General features: G+C 37.5%; 1 long non-coding RNA gene across 1 annotated transcript in view; it reads right to left on the bottom strand.

The window, feature by feature from the left end:
- Positions 1-233: 233 nt before the first annotated feature.
- Positions 234-12,239, bottom strand: part of LOC147584278 (uncharacterized) — a 36,154-nt gene continuing 24,148 nt past the window's right edge. Inside the window, exons 4-5 of the long non-coding RNA XR_015255293.1 lie at positions 1,203-1,325; positions 234-394 (exon numbers count right to left, since the gene is read on the bottom strand). This is a non-coding gene — a long non-coding RNA (uncharacterized LOC147584278). The remainder of the gene's footprint in view (positions 395-1,202; positions 1,326-12,239) is intronic.

The raw sequence follows: 12,239 nt of genomic DNA, 5'->3' as shown, positions 1-12,239 counted from the left end.
TTCTTGATGTAAAATATATCCACTCTCAGGTTCTTGATGATAACAAAAGCATCATCCTTGAGCACTTAGAACACAAAAAAAGCTCAGAAGAATTTATTTCTCATGCCATAGACAGTTTTTTTTTTATATCACTCTTACTAGACCAACCTAGATATTGTTTTAAATGTGGATTCAATTAGATAAGTCACACATCAATAGAAAATTTACTTATCCTGTTTTAATACCTCACAGGCAGTTTCAACCACCAAATTATAGACTTCCTTCCAAATGTCAATGTCAATGCCGATTCTCATCTGAATTCAGTATAAAAGGCACAGTTCTTGCCACATTCACTTCACTCTACATAGCCATGCTTGGATCACGATGGTCTTCTCCAATCCATCCGTGGCAGCTGCTGGGATAAACCAAGATTTTTAAACATAAAACAACCCCATCTAGTAGAACCCAGGTTAAACCCACTTCTAATCATACAGGGCTTATGTTGTTCACCAAGTCTCAGATAACATATGTAAGATCATCCACTGGTTGGAAACCACAATTCGGAGATAATTTGAACTGTGCTATACAAATTTAAACACAATGAATTTGAAGGCAGCAATTTTTCTCTGGACCATTTTGAGATAACTCAGTTTCTCTTCCTGCCAGAATCCTAGGATCACCACAACAACCTTAAAATTGACTTCAACAGAGTCATCTTTTCAGTTACAGTGCCTGGTGTCTGAAGAAATAAACTCCTATTCCATGGATTTATATATAGTTTTTTCTTTTCATTTCATCAAAATAATAACAAAGGCAGATTCATCAGCGAAACTTTTCTCTAGAATGTTGGTGGCCCAAGTTATACAAACCCTACTGATGGTGGAAGTCATCCCAAGTGTACAGTGTCCCAAACTGGTTCTTCTAGAGGGTGAAGTATAAGGCAAGGATTAAGATGCTAACACGTTTTGGGAGGTGCTAGCCCTGGTGGTGAAGGTAACAGGAAAAGTGAAGCAAAGCAAAGCAAAGCAAGGTGGAATCAGGGCACTATGATGTGTTCCCACACTGGTTTCTGCTAAACGATGAGCCACAGAGATGGCAGATTGACTGAACTTTGTGTTATTTGGCACTCAGAATTTGTTTGCAAGATTTGCAAGAAGAAAGCAAGCCTTTGAGGAGTCACTGGAGAAGACAAAGGCAGGGAAAGGAATTTATGTGCTCAACACCTTCCAGTCTCCCTTTCCTTTCGGTCAAAGGTCACATCACAAATAGCCAACTCCTCAGATTCCAGGTTGCATCTTATAGCCTTCTGGTGACCACAAGGGAAGCCATGTAGTGAGGATTTTCATCTAAGTCAGAAAGTGGAGGAGAAAACAACACAGGAAAAACTCATTAATAAGGAAAAAGAAGGAACATGTAGCAATCTGAAAAGTGATCTGAGATTTGTGCCTCCAAAGACAGTGTCATCTCTAATCTTCTGACATGCACAAACTATAAGATTTCATGTTTAAGTATTTGCATTCCAAAACTGAATTATTCTTTGTGTTAACTGTATTAGAAATAAAGGAATTTAATATTGATAGGAAATGGAATCTAAATCAAATATCTTAATTGAGTAATAGTTAATATCTTAATTAAATCCCATATCTAAAAAATAAATAAATTATATCAGTAAACAATAATATTTTCATTTTTGAATAGAAAAATACAAAAGTGTTCAAAAATACTTTTTAAAGAAACTATAGAGAATCCATAAATTTCTATGAATCCTTTTACCTAAAATTATATTGTTCATGTCAAAATATAATTTTAAAGTGAAATTTGAAATTTATAAAATAAAATATATTGAAATTGGAATTATTGATGTGCTCTGTTATGTCACCTTTATTAATACCATAAGTAGTAATCAGGAAAAATCATTGTATCGTATCAATAAAATAAATCACTTTCTATTTTGTGCCTGTCAATTGTAATAGCAATACAATGTTAATTTAATAGAATTTGGACATTTTAAAAGGTATAAATAAAGCAATATAGTCATTAATCCATACTCTAACCAATTAAAACTTGTTAATATTTCATTTCAATCTTTTTATTTAGGCATACATATTTTACATCATCATAATATTTAAGTTGGTATTAAAATCCATGTATAATTTTGCATCTTTCTTTTTCACTTATCATTATATGTTATATATTATATTACATGCTAAGAATTTGCTCATATATTCATCTCTGAAAATAAAAATTTAAAGGGCTACATAATCTCTCTCTATTATACTGATATTCATAATGTTCTGAAGCATTCTCTTATTAGATACAAATTTTTTTCTGTTTTTATTATTAGAACTAATATTATAATGCACACTACTGTCTGAATTTTGATTATTTTCTAGAGATCAACTCATAGAAAGATAAAAAGCCAAAGAAAATTCATTCTGAGAGATTTATTAATCTATGTTGCCATGCTTTTTCCCAGAAATATTTTTTGGATTTGAACTCCTATCAGCACTGTATGAAAATGCCTCAGTGAAAAGGCAGGTCCCACAAATTTTCCTGTGACACTTAACAGAATAAAAGTCCAGTTAACGAAATATCACCTAACTCTAAATTTCCAGGCAAATTTAAGTTTTTCCCCAATCCACTAAAATCCTGGAAAGAGAAGGAAGAGTGAACTGAAAGATTTCTGGCTCTCCCTTTCATGGGGAGCGTTGTGGCTTTCTAGAAGCCTCTTCCAGTTAGCTGCCCTACAACCCTCCCTTCAGCACCTCTGTTAGTGGTAGTTCAGCCTCTGCAGTAACCCTGTGCCCCATAAGTGGTTCTGTTAAATGGCGGAATCCCTTGTGAGAAGACTCAGGGAAGGCTTCCTTCCTCAAGGCTCCCACTGACCCTTTGCACCACATGCAGCTGCAGCTGACTGTCTGCTGGACCCCTCTCCATTGCTGTGCTGTTTGCAGAGTGCTCCCTAAGGAGGGCAGTGGCCAGGCCCTATGGCCCTCAGATTCCAGGCAACTGTAAAAGTCTTCAAACACTTCTCTGGAAGGCAAACTTCACTTGAAAGGAGGTAAGAGAAAATACCATAAAGCAGTGGGGTCGGTGGGGGGTGGATTGTAGGAGCAAATAGTCCTTTTTATTTTTTCTCTTTCATGTCCTAGAGATGTGCGATGGGCTAAAGCTTGCAGAACCAGTTTCATAATCTTTTGGCATGTGCTACAGATATAGCTATAGCAACTTCTGATGGGTTATGAAAGGTTCTGGTGCATATGGAATTGAGACTTCTGCTTAGATTCCGAGACAACAGAAAGCATAACATTTAACATTATCCTAGATACATGAACAGTATTTATTTATATGTACATGATACTCCCGTACCTCTACATTTACGTATGAACATATTCAGAGTTTGGTATTGTATCAAAACAGATACATTTGGAGAGCGCGACAGATGAAAAGGACAGAGAAAAGTTGTCTAACTAAACCCCTACAGTATTTAAAGCCTAGGATACAACTTGGGATGGAATTAAATCCTCAATTTTAACTTTTGCATGTATTAAGTATAAGGTTTTGAAAGTTTATTCCTAGTATCTCTATCTGTAGCTACAACTCTCACTCATCATCTAGGACCTATCTGAAGATGTTAACAACCCCATGAATCTGTTCCTCTGGTCTCAGTTCTGATGAAGTGCAATACCACTTTTTAAGGATACATCTTTAGATACTGATTAAAGTTACAAAACTGGTATGAGAAGTCTTGAGGAAGCGTCATCTACTAAAATTTCTCTCAAGCTGCGGATGAATCCAGCTCAGATATCTAATTTTTTAAAGTCAAGAGAAGTATTTCCATGAGGGTCCAGCGCCTATAAGAAAATATCAGCGCAGGGACATTCTGAAGGTTTGTATCTGACCTTTCTTTGGTTTTAATCACTGAAGTTCTCGACAGCTTAATAAGTTGAAGGTGCTGGGTCACCGTCTAACTTAATAAGGCCCGCCACTGAGACTTGGTCACCTCTGATTGCTCCCATAAGTCTTAACACATCTGGTACACTGTCCTTGGGTGAGAAATGTTTTCCATAACTTTCCTCTTGTTCACTACCCTGCATATAAATTGTTTTTATTAACCTGAGAATGATACAGCACTGTATATTTGTGTGAGCTTTTGCCATTTTCAGCTTTATCCTACAGAAAGAGAGTTGATTGTTTTCTCCAAAATGGAATTAAACACTGTTTATCACCAATGTCTTCTTTTCTATTTTTCTACCCTTATTTAATATGGGTCAAACTAACCTTCAGTTTGACATGAGATTAAAGAACTAAACATTGTAACTAGACTCTTTGAGACAATTTACAACATGCCATAGTTGTGGGAAGAAAGAGCCAGATAAAAACAATACACCACTTCTAATGATTATTTCATAGGACAATATACACAGATGTAAATATCTAGGACTAATCAGTCGTATATGGAAATATATGTAGCTGGATGATTGGCACATTCCTTTGTCCAGAATGACAAATAAATTGATAGACAACCTATTCTGTTTTATTTCAGTCTATTTTACAAATCTAATGAAAGTCATATTTCTGCTCTCTTTACAATTTCCCATATGGATAATAGTAACATGAAAGTTGATCCAGATGGATAAACCTACAGTTTTATAGTATGGCATTATGTCTGTATCTTCCACCTTAACCTTAGCCATGGAGAATGCTTTTTAGGGCCATTATAGTTACATGAAGAAAATTGAGCATCTTTATAAAGAAAGTGGACCAAAGACAACATGACTGTATTTTCACTAGGAAAATTCGGCAGGTGGAAATAGTTTGTGCTGGAATATATCCTATCTCCATGAAAACCAAAATATTTGCATACTGAAGGCATCAGCCATCCCATCTTGGACACTTATCTTCTGATTTAATGTGATTTAATCCTGTCTAACCTGAAGTCATACACAAATACCACATTTTTCACATAGCATTGCATCAAAAATATGAAAAAGGAAAAATACGAAAAAGCTAGATAGTGTCAGAAAACAGCCAGCTAGTCATTCTATAGCACACAAGGTAAATACCAGTCTGGTTGTAATTCGGTCCTCTCCATGATACAGAAGTTAGAATTTCTCATGAATCAAGCTAATAGCAGTTTTGGAAGCAGTTAAAGCAACGTCTTAGTTGTGTTATTTTTAATTTGCATATTGAAATGTTGAATTAAAAGCTAAGTGCTCCCCTCTGTCATATGTCACTAATGTAAATCTCTACACGAAACAATGGTTTTGTCATGTCACTTCAGCCTTAGACGAAACTATTACTTACATTCTTTCTTCAATTACCTACTATAATTCCCTCATTCACTCAAAGGCTGGGGGCTCAGGCCTTTGGTTGTGGTTGTTTACCTTTTATTACTAAGCCACTCTTCCAGAATTTCCTTTAACTTCACATCACACAACTCGTTTGTAAAGCTTCATGTGATTCCAAAGTAAGATGCTTAAATTAAGATTTTAAACAGCTTTATCTGCTCACATGAATTTATCTACCATATACATGTACACGCAGATATCAAAAAAAATCTACCTGCCGTTCCTATCTCTCTCATTCAGGCAACTTCTCAGGCACCTGGGTGTCTCAGTCAGTTAAGCATCCGACTTTGGTTCAGGTCATGATCTCACAGTTCGTGAGTTCAAGCCTCGTGTCAGGCTTTGTGCTAACAGCTCAGAGCCTAGAGCCTGCTTTGGATTCTGTGTCTCCTTCCCTCTCTGTTCCTCTCCTGCTTGTGCTCTCTCTCTCTTTCTCTCAAAAATAAAGACTAAAAAAAGAAAAAAAAATTAAAAAGGCAATTTCTTATAGTTCTTCCCTATGCCCTATAAGATCATACTCTCTATCACATTTCTGTGAGCTGATCATTTAGCTATCTAACCATTTGCACATCTAATCATTTATTTTGTATTTTATATAGCACTTCCCACACCTGCACACCTTGTGAATGTACCTTTTGTCAAACTTTGAGGAAGCCCCACTGGGATATTCACAGCATCCTAAGGTTCTAATTTGCAGTCATACTTGTATAACGATCAGACCTCAAAGAGGCTCAAGACCTTCTATTCCATCTCTCACATTTGCAGCTAAGGAAAACACTCTAGGTGGCAAAGACAGGATTAAAACACCAATGAGTAGATTTCAAGTTCACAGCTCTTGCTGCAACAGCTTGCATTTACAACCCATAAGAACTGCTGTAAGTTAGTCCTCAGCAAATTAGCAGTCTTTTTTTTTTTTATTTTAAATTTTTTAAAACATTTATTTATTTATTTTTGAGAGACAGAGAGACAGAGAGAGAGAGAGAGAGTGTGTGAGCAGGGGAGGGGCAGAGAGAGAGGAAGACACAGAATCCAAAGGCAGGCTCCAGGCTCTGAGCTGTCAGCACAGAGCCCAATGTGGGGCTCAAACTCACAAACTGTGAGATCATGACCTGAGCCGAAGTTGAACATTTAACTGACTGAGCCATCCAGGTGCCCCATGCAAATTAGCAGTCTTAAAAATGTTAGTACTCTCTACACTACTGGATTAATCAGGGTTCTCCAGAGAAACAGAATCACTAGGATATATACAGATAGAAGTACCAGGTGATTTATTATATGAATTAGCTCACATGATTATAGAAGCTGAGACGTCCCATGATCTGCTGTCTGTAAACTGAAGAACAGGAAAGCCAGTGGAATATTTCAGTTTGAGTCACAAGGGCCGAGAATCAGGCCAGCTGATGATGTAACTCCCACTCTGAAGAGGGTGCACTGCTGTAAGTCCCAGAGTCAGAAAACCCAAGACCCAAAAGTTCCAATGTCCAAGGGCAGAAGATGGACATTCCAGTCTCGAGGAGAGAGACTATTTACCCTCCCTCTGCCTTTTTATTCCTTTTGGTCCTATAACCAATTGGATGATGCCTATCAACATTGGTGAGGGGACCTTCTTTACTCAGTCTGCTGATTCAAATGCACACTCTCATGGACACACCCAGAAATAGTGTTTTATTAGCTATCTGGTCATCCCCTAGCCGAGTCAAATTGATATAAAATTAAGTATCACAACTGCTCAGGTCTTCCAGTGGATCCCAAGCCATGTAGATATTTACACTGTGCTTCATAACTTTTCAGAATTCTCTGCCTCATTCTTTACCTCATTATCCCTCCTTATTTTCTCAGGCATACTTGATGACTTTTATTACATCTCTTGAATCTGCATTTGCCTCTTAATCATTCTCTTCCAGTCTACTACCGCCATTTTAATTTCATCTTCCTCCATTTAAAAAGTTTCTAAGATTCACTTCCCTTAACTTCTCAGAATAGTTACCTTCTGCATTGCTGTTGACAGATAGGATCATGCTTCTGATGATAAAAACCACAAATACTGTTAGTGCCTGCTATGAGTTAGCCACTGTGGACACATGGAGGATATGCATTAGGTACCTCAAATGCACACCTCACGTCCTCTCTGCCTCTCCTGTCTCTTGTCCTAGTGCCTACTACATGACTAGCTCTAAATAGACTCTGATCAACTCCATGCCTAACCGAATTTTATTTCATCTCAGACATCACATCTCCTTCAACTAACTATGGCCTTTGGGAGGGGAGGATTTTTTGCAAATACATAATGAAAAAAGAAACTTGGACCTCTCTGTTGGTGGTAGTTAAAACAAGATTTACACTCATCCCCTTATATCCCCACTTAAATTTACCTAAAGGACAGAATTAAAGGAAATCTCACTAGCAGGAAGAGATAAGAGCAGTATACTGAGTCATTCACCTAATGTGGAAGGAGAAGTGACCTGAAGTGTGGTTATATATGAACTTGTGAATAGTGGGAAATGCCTTGGCTGCTCAGTTATGGGCCAAAGAGTGCTCAGCATAGAGGAGGAGTTAAATAAGAATATGAATAGGATAACTTGGCTTGTAGACAATCAGCCAATTTACTTCCTCTGCTGCCACAGCGCCTGAGTGTCCTTGTGCAATGGGACTATGAAAAGAGTGGCCAGGATAAGCGGAAGCTGTGTGTGGGCTCCTTTTCACCAAGGCTAGTCTACTGCCACATCTTAATGTTTACCAGTAGCTAAGACTGAACCTAAGTCTGTGATAAAGCACCATTTCTTGAAGCAACTAGCCCCTTGGTGGCAGGTGCATTACATCAGACCTCTTTTCCCTTTAGGGATAAACAATGATTTCTTACCAGAATCTAAGAGGGGAATTAGCCAAGAGAAGAAGGTGCGAGAAATATTCCAGGTGGTTGTACCAATAAGAGAGAAAGCTTTAAGGTCTGTTCCAGTAATTGAAAATATTTAGGTGAATATTTACCAGAAGGGTGGCAACAGATGAGACTGAAGCAAAACAAGGCCACACGAAGAAGTCTTAAACACTTCCGGACTACAAAGGAATTTTTGAGTTTATTGTCTCATTGGTAACCTGAAAGAGGTAAATCTTTTTCAGTGTGCCTTTTTCTTAAAATAACATTACATTTTAAGATACCTAATGAGATTCCTGCATTTGAAGGCTGATCTGTTTTCAGCCCACAAGGCTCTTTTGCTGGTATTTTCTGCCTACCTCTCTACATACAGGCAATATTAGAGACCTGAAGAATATACTAAATACTTGAGACTTTTATCATAAGTGGCCTTCATGAAGCCACTCTATGAATTTCAAAGTAAGGAGGTATTTTAAAAGACATCTAGTTCAAGTTTCTTCTTGGTTTTCCTATTTTTTAATATCAAAAATGCACTCCTTTTCTTATAAGAAATGTAAAAGTAAAATAAAGAAAAATACCAAATTGAAGCTTTCATATATATTGAGAATCTGCCAAAATTGAGTTATAAGCATCCATCATTGAGGGATTGGAAATCTGATGTCTTCAGTTGCCAGACAGGTAAAGGACATTAGTAAAATGGAATTAGTATACAAGAGTAGAGAATGACATACAAATCTGAGTTAACCAGATTGAGTGTGCCTCTTTTAAAGACATTTTTATTTTTGTTTTTGTAAGTTTATTTTGAGAGAGAGAGCATAAGCAGGGGAGGGGCACAGAGAGAGAGAGAGGAGAGAGAGAGAGAATCCCAAGCAGGCTCCATGCTGCCAGTACAGAGCCCAATGTGGGGCTTGAACTCATGAACTGTGAGATCATGACCTAAGCTGAAACCAAGAGTCAGACACTTAACCAGATGAGTGCCCAATTTTAACCAGATGAGTGCCCCAACTTAACCAGATGCCCCAATTTTGTTCTTAATTGAGCTCTGTGTCTGTGGGCTCATGTGTGGTTTCTGATACATGGTACCAAGCTGTAGACAGGTGGTGGTAACCAAAATTAGGTGATCATCAAAATCATTGGGCAACCTATTAAAACTGAATAGGTTTCGAATTTCTGGGATCTACCTAAGTTTCTTATTTTAACATGAGTGCCTTGGTTTGCCTTGGCTTTGTAATTTATCTGTCTCTTTTTGGTCAGGGAAATCACTAATTTAGGTAAATTTGTTCAGCAAATAATTTATCTAAGGTTAAATATTTGTCAGGGACTGTTCCAGATGCTAGGAATATAGTAGTGAATAAGTCTGTTATCCTAATCTCATGAAGCTTACATTCTATGTAACATAATAAAAATGGGTATGTTTCTACTCCTAATGGCAACATGATAAACCAAATTCTGTTTATTGTATTAGACAAGGATAAATCAAGGTTTAAATTAACCATTTAATCAGAAAAGCTACTGATTCATCCATGAACAAAAGAAAACCATAAAATCACAATATTCTTTCATTCTCTTATTACTTCCTATATTTAGAGATAGCAATTCTGCTTGATAGTTCATTTATACAAGTCAGTTCTATAAATCCAGTTTTATAAAGTTATGAAGATAGAATAGCTTACATAAGGTTTATTAAATTAATGTTAAATTATTCATTGAATTTTCAATACTGCTAAAAACAGGATGAACACAAAACAAATAAAAAATGTCTAAGATTTTAGATTCCTCCATTGTCTTTATTCTATGAATTTGACACAACCTTACTACAAGCCTTCCCTTTCTTTTTTTTTTTTTTTTTTTTTTTTTTTTAAATTTTTTTTTTTCAACGTTTATTTATTTTTGGGACAGAGAGAGACAGAGCATGAACGGGGGAGGGGCAGAGAGAGAGGGAGACACAGAATCGGAAACAGGCTCCAGGCTCCGAGCCATCAGCCCAGAGCCTGACGCGGGGCTCGAACTCACGGACCGCGAGATCGTGACCTGGCTGAAGTCGGACGCTTAACCGACTGAGCCACCCAGGCGCCCCAAGCCTTCCCTTTCTTAAAGAACTCGCAGTGCCGTCTCCCATTTTGTCTTGATTTTTGAGGACTGCTCATAGGAGCTAGGTTTATCATCTAGAGCACAAAATAAGATAAGTTGTTTAAGAAACATATTTCATGGCCTCCTGCCATGGTAGAATTTTCCCCAGGAATCTTGCATTTTTTTCTTTTGAGTCACATCAGATAGTCTCTTCCACTTCCACCCTGGTCTCCTCCACTGGGTGGTCAGTGCACTGCTTGCTTAAAAACAGCTGCGGAGACAAACCACCCTAAATAACCTCCATTTTGATAGAAAAATTACAACTCTCAAGAGACTTGAGGCATTGTAGTCCTGACTTGCTGACCTCGGCCAACTGTTGTGGCTGCTCACAAATGAACCCACCAATGAGGAAATTAGAAAAAATCTGGAATGCGTTTCGTGGCCAGAATAAACTCATTCTAGAGGGAGGGAAAGACACTGTCCATTTTATTTTCCAGGGTAATGTCTATCACATGGAAGTCCTAATGAACACTCAGATATATTTTTTTTTCCTCCATTTTTGGCTGCACACTAATTCTGGTGGACACTCCTTCATTCAATGTTCTTTGTGGGCCAGCAGCTGCACTATGGAATTATTCTGGTAATTAAACAAGAATAAGATTTTTTCTTCTTTTGAAGTGATTAAAGTAAGTTCTTTAGATATCAAAGATGGAGCCATGTAGCATTGGATAGAAATATACTCTTATTAGACCTAGTTCTTTCTTCTCATCGATATTGTTTATTGGGACATTTTATTCAATACCTACTATTTGAAAGATACTAGGTAAAGTGCTTCATTTGTTTGTTTAATATTGGAATGTGAAATCCTTTGCTAGCTGAGTAATTCACAGCGATTGCATTATCATCAAGCTTCTTCCAGGAGATTACTGAATTTTTATTTAGGGAAGAGAATTTGTTGGATAAATTCAAATGCATAATATACTTAAAAACGGGGGACTCCATAATCACAAATGACAGGAGAAACACTCGAGTGTTGCCAGGGTTAATAACTCATAGGTTTCACAGGAACAAGTTTGTTTTTAGGTGGCTAAAGTACAATAATTCCTAATGATTTTTCTTTCAAATCTTTCCTGTAAGCATACATCTGCTGCTTTTGAGATTTAATTGTAGATACGGCCTACGCCGGCCAAAAAGAAAAAGATCTGTGCTCTCTTCAAAACACCTCTCATTTCACATTTAATCAAAGGCCTGACTTCATTTGATCTCAGTCCCACACAGCTATTCTTCACACTCCAACTTAAAGGCACTGGGCTTACAAAGTACAAGCACTAGCGTTTGGGGTGATGGTGAGGAGAAAATTTCCTCACAGTGTCGAGCATAGTGTGAGACTGGGGTGCTCATCTTCCTTACTGAATTGTTTGCCAAGGAAATCCAGCCCATGATAAACAGACAAATGTCTGAGATCACTGTGGCTCAGTCTCTGATGAGGCAGCTGCTTCCATGCTGTGTTTGTTGTTCCAGGATATTGTAAATACTAATATTTTATAAGCTCTGGTACAGTTTAGAAATGAAGCTCATAAACATAATTCACTAATTCCGAGTTTTCCAAAACACACAGCCTGGGACAATCTTGCTCGAGGTCAGCCTGTGGATTGGACTCTGAATTCCTAGTAGTTGCACTGGGCAGAAGACATTCGGGACGTGCGAAATCTCAACTGATCCGTCTTTCAGAAAGACAGAGCGAGTTTGTACTTACATACCCGAATCCAATTCCTAGGGACTTAACAGAAGAGGGTACCTGCATTTAAAACGTATAAAAAGTGTTATAACATGAAACAAGAGGACCAGCTGGCAGGACAGTTTAAGGGGGGGAAAAAAGTGTGTTCATTATTAAAGTCACCACGATTACTTGTTTTCTTCCCTAGCATGAACAAAGGCTGTGATATCATATTGCATGCAAAGCATCGATT

The sequence above is a fragment of the Puma concolor genome, chromosome A1 (assembly GCF_028749965.1).
Source record: "Puma concolor isolate L17-30 chromosome A1, mPumCon1.1.hap2, whole genome shotgun sequence".
Classification (NCBI taxonomy): domain Eukaryota; kingdom Metazoa; phylum Chordata; class Mammalia; order Carnivora; family Felidae; genus Puma; species Puma concolor.
Note: the sequence above shows the minus strand (reverse complement) of the source record. Positions and strands in the feature narration are given on the sequence as shown.